Source organism: Cebidichthys violaceus, unplaced genomic scaffold (assembly GCF_023349555.1).
Source record: "Cebidichthys violaceus isolate CVI_PGR_0920_01 unplaced genomic scaffold, fCebVio1.0.p SCAF_22, whole genome shotgun sequence".
NCBI lineage: Eukaryota > Metazoa > Chordata > Actinopteri > Perciformes > Stichaeidae > Cebidichthys > Cebidichthys violaceus.
The window spans coordinates 6919333-6933391 of NW_027176395.1; the positions used below are offsets into that span (position 1 = coordinate 6919333).

General features: G+C 41.3%; 1 pseudogene; it reads right to left on the bottom strand.

Moving 5' to 3' along the window:
- Nucleotides 1–2181: 2181 nt before the first annotated feature.
- Nucleotides 2182–3058, bottom strand: LOC137877955 (uncharacterized; annotated as a pseudogene).
- Between the last annotated feature and the right edge of the window lie 11001 nt (nt 3059–14059).

Here is a 14059-nt window from a genome sequence, read left to right on the forward strand (position 1 = left end):
TTTAGAGCAAATGTGTGAAGCTCCCAAGTAGCTGAACCTGGTTTATCACTGCAGCAGGGGAAATGTAATCACTAGTGCTGGGCAATGATTACATTTTTTAATCGCAATTAATCACATTATTTTCTGCGATTAATCGCATTATTTTGCGCAAAATTCAATAATGAATTAAAAAGTAGTGTATTGCGCACTTTTATTTTAAAAGTACTGCTATATGAACAAATGTCCAATAACATTTGGTTTGCAAACATTTTAAACAAATAAGGTGCTTTTTAACAGCAGTATTCCCTTTACAAACTGACAGAACGCTGGAGACTGTGCGCAATGCAGGGGGCGTGTTCAAAAGGCAGATGTGTCGCAGCAGCTATCATATTTCTTGCAGCGATGTCCAGTAGTCTCCAGTGAGAGCAACAGTTGGTGCACGTTGTAACGCCGTCGCTTTTGTAGTCCTCTCCTTTTCATACAACTCGTGTATTCTTCTTGTGATGGTGCGTCTCATTCGTTGTGGTCCTAAGAACGTTCCTCAGACCGACATCTTCCACAATACTAATCGCCTGCAGTTTGTAGATATCCACTTCACTGTGGCATTTGTTAGCTTGTCTTGCTTTTGTTTATCTATACTTCTCCCACAATATGGTATACTAGAAAAGTTTAATCAGAGAGAAAGCAAAAAAAAAAAAACTGGTGATCAGGTATAAAGTCTTGAGTTTCTCCATAGACAATGAATGGGAGGCGGATTTAGTTTTTCCTACCCAAATGAGCGTTATGCTGTTGTACTGTTCTGAGTTGTGTTGGATTTTCTAAACAAAATTGTAACCCGGTTCATTAATCTTACTATTAATAAAATGCATTCAGTGTAATACCAGTGTACCGCTATGATTTTGAAACTGTAATTAATAAAGAAATGCATTCAGTATAATACTCCATTGTACCAGGAATTTAAAACTATGTAATTAATAAAGAAATGCATGCAGTGTAATACTTGATGGTACCGCCATATGGTTTAAGGGAAAACTCCAAATATCCAGTTACATTGAACGCACCGAAGACGTCACGTGCCCAGGGGCGTGGACACTGCCAACCGCACCAACTTTATCCTATCATCAAGAAGAGCTCCAATGGGATGAAATCGCACCTTTTCAGTTTGTGTATATATACCCGTATTTGTACTTTTGTTCAAGATTCGCAGGTGGAGCAAGAGACAGTCTAACTGCTCAGCAGCAGCCTGTGGATTGCGGAAGCTGGCGTATCCTCAGCTGAGATTTTTGTACTCTCCATTCACAACGCTTTTGTTTACTTTATTAAATACGCTTTATTATAACTTTTGATCCAAGACGTCCTTTGGAAGTTCTTCATCGAAACACAACAGTTGTGAAAAAGAAAATGTACCCAAATACTCAGAACATCCCCCCAGTGTCAGCTATGTAATCCCTAAAACAGAGAGCTGTTCATGTTTACTAGTATTTTTGGATCATCCATTGCCCCTTTTTAAATCTAGGAGAAGCTGGTTTTATTTTACAAATACAGAGGGACAAAGGCAAGTAGATTGAAACAGTGAGAAAGACAGAGAGCGAAACATTTAGGTTGTAATAGTTGAGACAGTGAAAACAATGCAGCCTGTTATGTTTCTACATGAAGTCGTTTGCCGGATGCTTCTGCCCATAGCGACATAATAACGAGGCGCAATCAAAGCCACAGTGGAACAAGCAGAAGCCTTTAAATGTAAGTACCACAACAGTCAGTTCCATTTTCGCACAACTTTTGCTCAGGAAATAAATATAACCCATAGTGCATGTCTTTGTACAAAACCTGTTTATTGCCATTCATTTTTACAGAATATTGTTGCCATGATCCCACATGGCATATATTATATTCAGAGAACTGCACCAGTCTTGTTTTTATATTTTATTTTTCATTCTTAAAGGGAAAATGTAGCCAAACTGTCTATTTTAGTTGCGTTGGGCAACCACATTAGGGTAAGGCAAGGCAAGGCAAGTATATTTGTATAGCACATTTCAACAACAAATTTGATTTAAAAACAATTAAGAACATTCATTGAAACATTAAAAACAGTCATTAAAACACTAAATAGCTAAAAAAAAAAAAAATAGTTGCAGTGCAGTTTAAGAAATAAAATACAGTAGTAGTAAAATGCAGAAATTGATTAATATCCTTGAATCTGGTTCAATAAAAGGCAGCAGCAAACAGAAAAGTCTTCAGTCTTGATTTAAAGGAGATGAGGGTCTCAGCAGACCTGCAACTTTCTGGCACTTTGTTCCAGATGTGTGGTGCAGAAAAACTGAACCCTGCTTCTCCATGTTTAGTTCTGACTCTGGGAACAGAAAGTAGACCGGTCCCAGTCTACTTTCTGGGATGGTTCATAAGGTAGCAGCAGATCAGAGATGTATTTTGGCCCTAAACCATTCAGTGCTTTATAAACTAACAGCAGGATTTTAAAGTCAATTCTTTGTTGGACAGGAAGCCAGTGCAAAGACCTCAGAACTGGAGCGATGTGATCTACTTTCTTGGTCTTAGTGAGGACTCGAGCTGCAGCGTTCTGAATCAGCTGCAGCTTTCTGATTTACTTTTTACAGAGACCTGTGAACACACCGTTACAGTAGTCCAGTCTACTGAAGATAAATGCATGGAAAAGTTTTTCCAAATCCTGTTGAGACATAAGTCCTCTGATCCTTGATATGTTCTTCAGGTGATAGTAGGCTGATTTTGTGATTGTCTTGATATGGCTGTTCAGGTTGAGATCTGAATCCATAACTACACCTAGGTTTCTGGCTTTGTTTGTGGTTTTTAACATCAGTGATTAAAGCTGAGCGCTGACTTTCAATCGTTCCTCCTTGGTACCAAAAAGAATTACTTCCGTTTTATCTTTGTTTAATTGAAGAAAATTCTGGCACATCCAGTTGTTGATTTGTTCAATGCATTTACCCAGCCCTTGTATGGGATTATAGTCCCCTGGTGATATAGTTATGTAGATTTGTGTGTCGTCTGCATAATTATGATAACACACTTTGTTGTTTTCCATAATCTGAGCTAGTGGAAGCATTTAGATGTTGAACAGAAGAGGCCACAGTATTGAACCTTGGGGAACACCACATGTCATTTTCATCAGCTCTGATGTGTAATTAACTACAGACACAAAGTATTCTCGGTCCTTCAAGTAGGATTCAAACCAGTTAAGTGCTGTGCCAGAGAGTCCCACCCAGATCTTTAGTCTTTCTAGTAGTATATCATGGTCGACCGTGTCGAATGCAGCACTGCGATCTAGTAATACTAAGACTGAAATTCTGCCATTGTCTTTGTTTAAGTGGATGTCGTTGAAAACCTTAACAAGAACAGTTTCAGTACTGTGGTGCTGTCGAAAGCCTGACTGGAAGACATCAAAACTGTTATTTACAGCCAAGAAGTTGTTCAGTAGACTCATCAAAGAAGGTTGCACAGTATTTAGGTGGTCTGTAAATGTTTAGGAATAGAGCTTGAGCGGAATTCAGAGCCACATATTCAAAAGAAGTAAAAGGACCAAAGGACATCTGCTTGCATTGAAAAGATTTATTAAATAAAATAGCAACTCCACCTCCTTTCTTATGCGCTCTTGTTTCACTCATGAAACTGAAGTTGTGAGGTGTTGATTAAGAACAGCTGCCCTGTTATCTTGGTTTAGCCATGTTTCAGTTAAAAACAAAATGTCCAGTTTGTGCCTAACAATAAAATCATTTATTAAAAACATTTTTCCTGACAGAGACCTGACATTTAATAAAGCTAAGTTTAATGTGGTTAAAGCTTTGCCCAATTTATTTGGACAGGCTGACAAGGAATGAATGTTAAGTTTGATAAGTTTGCAGGTTTACTATTGTTTCCTTGCAGTCTCACCTGTCTTTTTCTATAAACTATCAGAACAGGAATTGAGAAGGCTAGCTGCATATAGCGTCCCGACTTTTCCTGGAGAGAATCATTGGTGTCATTAGCCTTGTAGCCTGGACCCAGAAGATATCAATTATTGCCTTTATCATGTAGGGGAGACAGTAGTGGAGGTGGGAGAGGGGCACGGTGCTTTACCTTCGCTGATTGTGTCAAAACTGGACTTAGAGTCAGCTGCGGGGGTGGGGCTGGAACTGTACGTCGAGGAGTGGGGCGAGGAGTGTGTTTGGTTCCAGCAATGACCAGCTCTTTCATGTGGTCAGTAAACTCCAGGTGGGGGAAGGATGGGGAGAGTCTGAGTAGAGAGGAGGGGGACCTGGATGGAGTCTGGGGGGTGGAAATAGATGCTGGGGAGGGAGGTAAAGACTCCTCCTCTTGGAAGGGTGGGGAAAGTGGGAGATCAGAGGTGGTCCCTGATGATCAGGTTGGAGACTCCTCCTCTTGGCTCTCGTTAGGCGGGGGCATCCTTCCTGTAAGGTCTCTACGGCGATGCTGTGTGGTTATCTCTTGTTTAGATTCCTCTTGTCTCTTGTCCTTGGCAGTGGGAACAGACGGGTGACGCAGGAAGAATAATAGGTTAGAGGTAAACAGTTTTACCCCTGACTTGTTCAGGCAAACTCCATGTGCCTTAAAAAGATGTCTGCGCTCCCAGAAAAGGTATCAATTGTTGATAAAATGTACTGAATGGTCAGTACATGCAGTTGACAGCCATTTGTTCAGTGCAAACAGCCTGCTGAATCCTTCATCTCCTGCTCTGACTGGTGGAAGAGGGCCACTGATAAACACCTCAGCCTCGACAGAGCTGACTGTGTTTAATAGATCAATAAAGTCTCGCTTCAGAACTTCAGACTATTGTTTCACAATATCACAGCTTCCTGTATGCACGATGATGTTTTTCACCGTGGGATGGTCAGCCACAATGTCCAGGATTTTGTCTCTAATGTTAGAGACCGTATCTTTCGGAAAGCAGAGTATTTTGGTATTCTTGCTGCACATCGTTCTGACATCTTTTACAGCATAGTCACCAACAATCAGAGTCTACGGCCCAGTCATTAGCTTTCCCAGCGGCCTTTTACTCTCACATTTACTCTCAGTTCTTACCCTGCTTTGAGAAGATAGCTGCTTATCCAGGTCATCAGATGGAGATTTAGGATCCTGCGACAATGGAGCAAATCTGTTTTGAAGTTGTAGGCTTGGTTGTGGAGTTTTTTTGCTGGTTTTATTTTTCTTAACTGTATTTTGGCTTTGTCCGTCTGAGTGCAGGGGTTGAGGAGGAGTTCTACCTGTGTGCTAGTGCAGGCCAGCCAGTCCCATCACAAATCTCAGGGTGCTGGGCCCTGTTGCCTCCCACATCCTGAGGGTATGATTTTCTCTTCGGCTTTGCACCGAGAGAGTTCCAGGGAGGACTACCATTTGAAGATACATTATCTGCTCTCTCCTCCTGTTTCTTGGTAGGCCTGGTGGTGCTAGTTAGCTGTCTTCGCTTGCGTTTGTCCAATGTTTTGAGTCCATGGTAAAGTGGTATCATTCCCACACAGTCCATTTACCTCCACTTTTACTTCCAGTCAGTGGATTTTTATTTCCAAGACTGCAATCTTCTGCAGGAGTTTGTGGTAGTCGTCCATGGAGAAGGGAGGCATCTTGCTGCTACTCAGCTTTAGCTTAGCTGCTAGTTAGCATTAGCTAACAACCCATATCGACGACTTTCTGGATTTGTCTCCACTCAAACGTAGAAGAGTGATATATGTAATATATCTGACAATTTGAAAAAAAAATTGAAGAAAAACAAGAAGAAAAGCAAGAAAATGTAAGCAGAGGCAGGAGCAAGCAGCAAAGCGACTGCACTGTAAGGGAGCAGGAAGTCGGTTAAGTGTGTAAGTATGGTTGGTCTTCAAAATCTAATTTGTGTTTACAATGTTGACATTTTCAATTTGTTTACCATCTTTTTTGTATTCCAAATTTGCAATGTGAATATATAATGTGTCTGATTGTATGTCTCAGCCATAAAAAGTGTAATTACTGATTTGAATTGCCAGTAAGGCAAAAATATAGTTTGAATAAGTTACATGAGACATTTTGCTTGAGATTTAAGACAAAATTAGAAGGCTTTTTCTGGTACAACAGTGTTTAACAGGAGCCCATCTAAATTAGGATTTGATTTAAAAATGTGTAACCAGAGGCCATCGTCTCCTGCCAATGTGCCACTCATTTACAAACACAAATCCACAAGGAGAATTAGCAAGGTTTCTTAATTTATATCTAAATATTTGTGATCTCCTTACGCTGACTCACTCGCTCGCCTGCCCAATGCACGGCTGCGTAGTTATCTTTGGAAGGACCTGTCATGTCCCGGCTCTTTGATGATGAAGTCATTTTTGTGGTAAACCTTTCAACAGGTTCTGAGCAGGGGCAGTACTAATTGGCTCTTAGCTTGCAGTTTAAAGCTTGAGGGAGCATGTTGAGCGTGGGATTTTTCAACGAAGATGCCTCTAAGGGCAGAGAACGGCATTAGACTGTTAGACGCGTCTATTAAGCTTATGTTAAGGATCATGTCCCCTTTTCTCAACAGTAAAATAAAAGCACAACACATCTGCGGCAGTTCACCAATTACAGAGTCAGTTGCTGAAATTCCTGCCTTCCAGAGCTTGTGTTTCAGCCCATATATGCCATCCGGCCATTTCCGCTATAATAAGCCCCTCCATTGCCACTTTTATTGAGTGTGTCGACGACGGGCCACTAGAAGCTGTGCCGCAGACCTGCTGATGGTGATGCAACTCACTGGTCACCAAAAGAGGCCAATGAAAGGCACAGTTTATATAATGACCCTTTAAATGTCTCTCGTGCAGTAAGTGCTAGTCTCTCTCTTTTGCTATGTTCACACAGTAGAGGAAAGGAGCCCAAATCGTTCATATGCGATTCAGCAGCCCGGTCGCCAGGAATAAATATTGACATTGCACATTTCTGCAAACCATGGATATGTTGAATGTCAATGTCTTTGCATTCGGTCAAACAAACACAGGACTCTCACCAACGAGTTAAAGTCCAGCTGTTGGTGTTGCGTATAAAACCAAAAGTATACATTGACTTTGTACTTGTTACGTTATGGAAGTCCGCTAGAGCAGTTGTTATTTATTTACACTCATTACGTTACACCGCTTCGTTACGTCGGGGCGTATCGTCGACGTAACGAACGGGGCGTATCGTCGTAACAGTGATGTTATAATTTTAATACAAACCTTGATGTTTTTTCTAACCTTAGCCAAGACGTTTTGTTGCCTAAACCTAATCAATCGTTAATGTTAACCATGTGGCATTGTGCAATCGTGATACGGGGCTAACGTGTGACTGAAATGTTTCTTTTGGTTCAGAAACATTGACATTCAAAGTATCCTGTGGTTTGCAGAAACGTACAATTCCTAAAAAAAGTGCATCTGTTTTTGTAATGACATGGTAAACAAATCAGTTCCTAAATAGCATCGAAGGACACAAACATACACGCACACAAAGTGAAAGCCAACCCCTGTACAATATGCAACATCTTTCTTTGTTTGTTTTGTATTTTCTTAGATGGATGTTTTAATGCTTTATATTTATTGTATTATATGTTTTATGTCTTATTTTACTTTTCTTTCTTTTTTTTTATGGAGCCTCCAACCAAAAACCTTTCACACAATTGTACTTGTATAACCGGAGTGACAAACATTTTGAATCTCTAAATCACACAGACACTGTGGCATTGCTCCGATGCTGGCCACTTTTTGTGATCTTATATCTGACACCATCTGAACAGTTATTTAGGATTCATGCAACTTTCACTCCGATGAAATATTTGTTGGGACTCGAGGCCCCTGGAGGAAAGATCCAAGACGCCTACATATTAAGAGTGTCACTTCAGTGTAACTCATAAGCAGTGCATATTTGAAATGTTATTAAGAGCTGCCTGTACAAAGCCAAAGGAGAACGTGTTAGCAATGTGAATTCAAAGTTAAGAACCTTAAATGTGACTTCAGAAAAATAAAAGCAGTTAACGACGTGGATAACATGTTACTTTTTCTTATGAGCCTGAACATATTTTAAGAAGAAAAACATGAGCCAACACGGCTGATACCTGATATAGATTTAAATAGAGAGATGTGGCTGTGGTCGTGTCACAATGTTTTTACCCTTTTGAGGCAAGTCAAATTCCAAGTCTCTCAAAGCAAATTCCAAGTCAACTCACTAAAAAAAGCAACTCTATGTAACAGTGGCAATTATGTCATAATGGAAGATGCTAAAATGTAGTGTACCTGTAGCACAAGAAGAGAAGAGTCAGAGAGTCAGCCAAGTGACTTCGTACTGTCAGTTACATAGCAACGTCTACCTAAAGTTTGCTTACAATACCTACTACAAGCTAGCCTGTTGGTCACACCGGTAAAGTCTAAAGCTCCAAAACCACTGAGTATGTTTAATTGAACAAGCATGTGTCTTATTGCTTATCAGAATCAGAATAAGGTTTATTTCTGTAGCCCTGGCTAAAAATTAATTTAGACATCAGGATGTAAATAATTTTCTAAAATAAGTTAAAAGTGTATAAATATGTGTAAAAATAGATATGGGTGGATAAAATGTATTTCAATAAGAGACTCATACTCTTTACAGTTCAACGGTTGCGGTTTATGCAAATTAGCATCGTTTGTTTGATATGTACATGATTCAGCACGTGTGTTCTCCCTAACAACCTAACGCGTGGAAGTTGTATTATGTCAATCTATATTTCGTCTTTGTTTAATTGGCTTGTCCTGAACTAACAGCCAATCCAAGCCCATTCTCAGGTAGAGGGGTGGGGCTTAGTCGTATGCGGCCAGGTTCTGTGTGTTAGAGAGGCAGAAGCGAATTATTACCTTCACCAACTGAACAGTGACTATTGTAAGAGAACAATAATGTTCATAAATTAATGGCTGACGACCAGTTATCCTGTAGTTTGAACTGTTGTGATCTATAAGAGGTAAATATGAGTTTGTGTTTATTTTCTATACTGTGACTAAATGTTGTAGTGTAAAACAAGTTGAGATGCTAATCGCGAATAGCCATTTGCATTAGCATAATAATCGTTTGCTTTCATACTGTAACCGAGCGTCCTGGGTTCGTGTATGAGGAGCACTTACAAGTCAGGAATAAGCGGAGTCGGGAGACCAGACATCTCGTTCACTCCACGGCTTCTCTCTTTTTTTATTTTTGTTGCCCACGCGGGAGTTGTTTTTCCTCTACGGCAATCCTGAAGGGACATATCTCCAATACAGAACGATAAATATGAGACAGTCTGTTACAATACTGTTAGCTGTGAAATTTGAAACTAGTTCTTAAGACAAGCTATTGCTAAATCGCCATGAAGTAGTGTATGGACTTGTTGCTTAGCTGATGTTTTTGATTCAGGAGACGGACATTTGTGACTGGAAGGAGGATCGGGAAAAGTCCTTGGGACCACCATGGAGAACTGTTTCCCGCGTGTGCTGCTGTAGACTGTTGCTGCTGTTTCTTCTGCGCTCTGCCTGCCGTCCATTATCCAGCTTCCTCTCACCTATCCCTCTGAATATTCCTTGGATTCGTGAGTACTGACAAACTTGCACGTGCCTTTTTGTTTATTGCTTGAGTTAACAAGTGAAGCGGCCATCACCATATAAGGCCTCAACGCTCCCAAGCCAAGACTCAGGCCTGCAACGAGGGTTTTTTGTTTATTTTGAGTGTGTGTGTGAGAGAGTAGGGGTGCACAGTATATTGATGTTCGCATGTCATAAATGTCAAACTGTTTTTGTAATGCCTTTGAAGTATATTTGGTGTGTTAAAGTTCATCACATTCATGTTTTGGTAAGAGCTGGTTTAAAGGGGTAAAATACACTTAAAACACAAGATCAAAGGACTTAATAAGAGTCATACACCTTTTATTTTACTTACTTAATTCTAATGGAGGCACCGCCAGTTATTTTAGTTTGCATAATAAGGGAACAAGAGTTGTGAAAATAATTATATTAATGTATAAGAATTACCCATAGTACTATGTGACGGCCCCAGGGCCTCTGCCGGGGTGTGTGTGTGTGTGTGTGTGTGTGTGTGTTGCTGTCTGTCTTTCAGTGTCCCGGTGATTCGAGAGTGAGGCCATCAAGGAAATTGGAGGCAGCTGGCCACTGCCTTCACCCTACAAGACCCGCCCCATCCTGGGAGAGTGCTGACTTCTTCCCACCTGACACGCCTGACGTGCTGCGCAGGGTGTTGGCAGCAAGATTTTGTTGGTCGAGCTGGCGGCACGTTTTTCCTACTGGCATTAGTTACGAGAATGCTTATTTTTGTTGCACATTTGAAATGTCCTGGCCTTTTGTTAATTAAAAGTATTTGTTTGGTGAAATCCTTGCCCAAGTTTGTGTGACATTTGTTATGGTTTTGAGCCAGACCATAACAAATTGGGGGCTCGTCCGCTTTTACACGGTGAGTAACGTACTGTTGTTCTGTCCCTGTTAGGCAGAAGAGCGGACTCCCTTTGGAGTTCGTTGGGGGGTTCTGATAGTGTGGTGTTTAAGTGGTTAGAGCAGTTGTCTCGGGGGCACGTCCGAGGCTGCAGGTGAGTTACCAGTTAATGGTGTCTTTACCGAGCTTGCGGGTTGAAGTGCATAAATACCCACCACAGATACGTGCCTGAAGACTAGGGGGGAGTTTAGCTAGTCTCTGGTTAAGTAGTTAGAGGGACGGGATTACGGTGATGTTTAACTGTGTATGGGCCGTTTGATTTTTGACAAGGGAGTAGCGAAAAGTTTTTTTTTCCTGCTCGGTACTTATCGTTTTGTGTATATTCAGGCAAGTAAGAAATAATCTATGGCTTCTGTTGAGGACTTTGTGAGAGCTCCGTCAGAGGAGTTATTGGAGCAATGTTCACGAGAGCAGTCAGTGAAGATTGCTGAGCATTTTGAGATGGATGTGGGGGATAAGCGTTTGAAGGAGAACATTAAAAAAATCTTAAAAGCAAATCTATACGACATGGAAATGTTGAGACCTACACAACCATCACCAACTAATTTTACTTTAAACTTTGAACAACAAAAAGAAATGTTGATATTAAAAATGCAGTTGGAAAAGGAAAGAGATGTGGAATTGGAGAAAGTACGGTATTTCTCTGGCCGTTCTGGTGGAAATTTTCATTCAGAACAGAGCTGACCGTAGTATCCCTATGTCTGACGAAATGTGTCATTTCTGCCATGAAGTAGGTCACTTGAAAAGAGACTGCGCTGTGCGCAAGTCTCAGAACGGGCATAATGGAGCTCATGTAAAACCAGCCGCTCTAGCTGCGCCAGTTGCCAGGTTGATTATGTCGGACAATTTGAGTGATCAGACATCTGTCATGACGAAACCCGATTTAACGTCGTATTTGCCTTTATCACAAAAGGACATGTGTCTCTGGTAGGTACTAACAGGAAGGTGCCGGTGACCATTTTACGTGACACTGGAGCATTGGATTAATTTATCCTGGCGGCTTCTCTGCCTTTTTCTGCGAAGACTAACACGGGTTCCTTTATACCTGTATTGGGGATAGGCATGTCTGTTTTTCAGGTGCCGGTACATAAACTTGTGCTCCACTCTGACTTATTTGAGGGAGAAGTGACAATGGGGGTGTGCCCCGCTCTACCTGTAGACGGCGTTACGCTGATTCTGGGTAATGATGTGGCTGGTGGACGTGTGTGGGCTGATGATCCAGCTCAACCGGTACTTGTCCCGGCACCGCTGGGTAGTAAGGGCCCTGATGAAAATGAGAAGCAGTAGCCTGATGTATTCCAGGTTTGCGCTGTGAGCGATGAGTGAAGCCAGTCAAAAGGCAGAGACAGAGTTGGAATTGGGGAATGCAAAGATGAATGATGACTCCACAGAATTGAATATATCACTGTCTAACACTCCATGGTCTGTCTCACGTAGTGAGTTGGTGAGCGAGCAAAAAGCTGATCCCACGCTGAGTGGGCTGTTCCAGTCTGTTCCAGTCTGTTCTGCCAGCAAATAAGGTGAAAAATCGTGCGCATGGGTACTTCATTCAAAACGAGGTGTTAGTCAAAAGGTGGGTGCCACGTGGCAAGGGTCTCTTTGGAGATCCTGTTTACCAGATTGTCGTGCCTTCTAAATTCCGTGATTTGGTCTTGCGTGTCTTATGGGTCAGGGCATATGGGTGTAGGAAACACGTATGATTGCATTCGGAGACATTTTTTTTGGCCCCGTGTTAAGAGAGACGTAGCAACCTACATCAAGACCTGCCATACCTGTCAGTTAACAGGTACGCCTGCTGCTTTGCAAGAGGATTGGAGAGAAGCAGAGCCTCCTAAAAATCTGGTTCATTGTGTCAATAGGTTCCAGCATAGACTTTACTCAGCTGGGGAATTGGCAAAGTCGAAGTTGGCTAAGACACAAGATAAGATGAAACGGTTTTATGACCGTCGAACTGTGCGGCGTGTTTTCAGTGTGTGTGTGTGTGTGTGTGTGTGTGTGTGTGTGTGTGTGTGTGTGTGTGTGTGTGTGTGTGTGTGTGTGTGTGTGTGTGTGTGTGTGTGTGTGTGTGTGTGTGTGTGTGTGTGTGTGTGTGATTAGAGAGTGAGGCCATCAAGGAAATTGGAGGCAGCTGGCCACTGCCTTCGCCCTACAGGACCCGCCCCATCCTGGGAGAGTGCTGACTTCTTCCCACCTGACACGCCTGACGTGCTGCGCAGGGTGTTGGCAGCAAGATTTCATTGGTCGAACTGGCGGCACGTTTTTTCCTACTGGCATTAGTTACGAGAATGCTTATTTTTGTTGCACATTTGAAATGTCCTGGCCTTTTATTCATTAAAAGTATTTGTTTGGTGAAATCCTTGCCCAAGTTTGCGTGACATTTGTTATGGTTTTGAGCCAGACCATAACAACTACTACACCTATAATACTATATAGCTATGAGGGTGTTACATTTCCAAGAATTTGCGTGTGGTTGTCTGTATCTGGGGAGTTCATGGCTTAGAAGTGATTGCAATTGATGAAAAAAAAATTCCAAATCAGGAGAACAATACAGAATGACTGACACATCACCAAACCAGCCATAATTAGTGTATAGACTGATACCTCTTCCCTTTGTTTTGCTGGAGAGCTTACTATAGGTCCACATAGCCACATTGCTGTTCAGCAAAAAAACAGATGAAGAACTTTATGAATTCAATGTGATTTGAAAGAGGAATATCATATTTCTTCCTCCATAGTAAGTTAAAGTGTTCCAAGTCTGATTGATAACTTACATAATAGAACTTTCTTTTTCAAGGCTGTGAGTGGTGTTTGATATACACAGTGGCTGAGACCTATTCATTTTAATGCACAGTAAAAGCAGGTAATTGCATGTTGTCCATTTTCCAGTTAACCTGAACGTATTGTATGAGATACACATGAGCCACAAGAGATGCAGCATGATTGTCCTGAGTATTACGTCTTTGGTAGAGTATAGTTCACAAGCAGAACACTAAAGGAATGTGATTTGTGCAGAGAGTCATTGAAGTTCAGTAAAATAGAAATCCAATAAAAATGTAGTGGAGTGGAAGTTGTTCATGTTAGCAAAATGCAATGTACAATATCTCCTGAGGTTTCAATAGATGGGTTGAAAATGTGTAAAACTAAACATTTTCATAAGTTACAGCTGACATCTCTCTGTGTAATATCAATGTAAGAGAAGTCTTCATCTTGTGGCTCATAAGGTGCTGGTCTGCAAGTAGCTGAAAGGATAAACAAAAAGAGCAAATTAATGAAATCTGCTTCAAGTACAGTATGTTCAGCGGTAAAAGGAATCTGCAAGCACATCTTGTTGGAATGAATTATGAATGAAACAGAATGTATATCTTCTTCAGCATAGGAATGAGGTTTTGCAGTCAGTTTTAGTTCAGAGGGATTGCTGGCACTAACTCAGTGTAGTAATTGAGATATTAAGTGTTACATTGGCAGTGTGAGCATCTTAAATTGAGTCATAATACTTGGATAGAATACTAAACCAGACATTTAGATATTATCGTGTAGAATATTGAGGAGTATCTGGATCCCATACAATTGCTGGGATTTACTTATCCCTGATGATTCATAGCAGCATCTGGTAGTGGTGGTGCGATTGTGA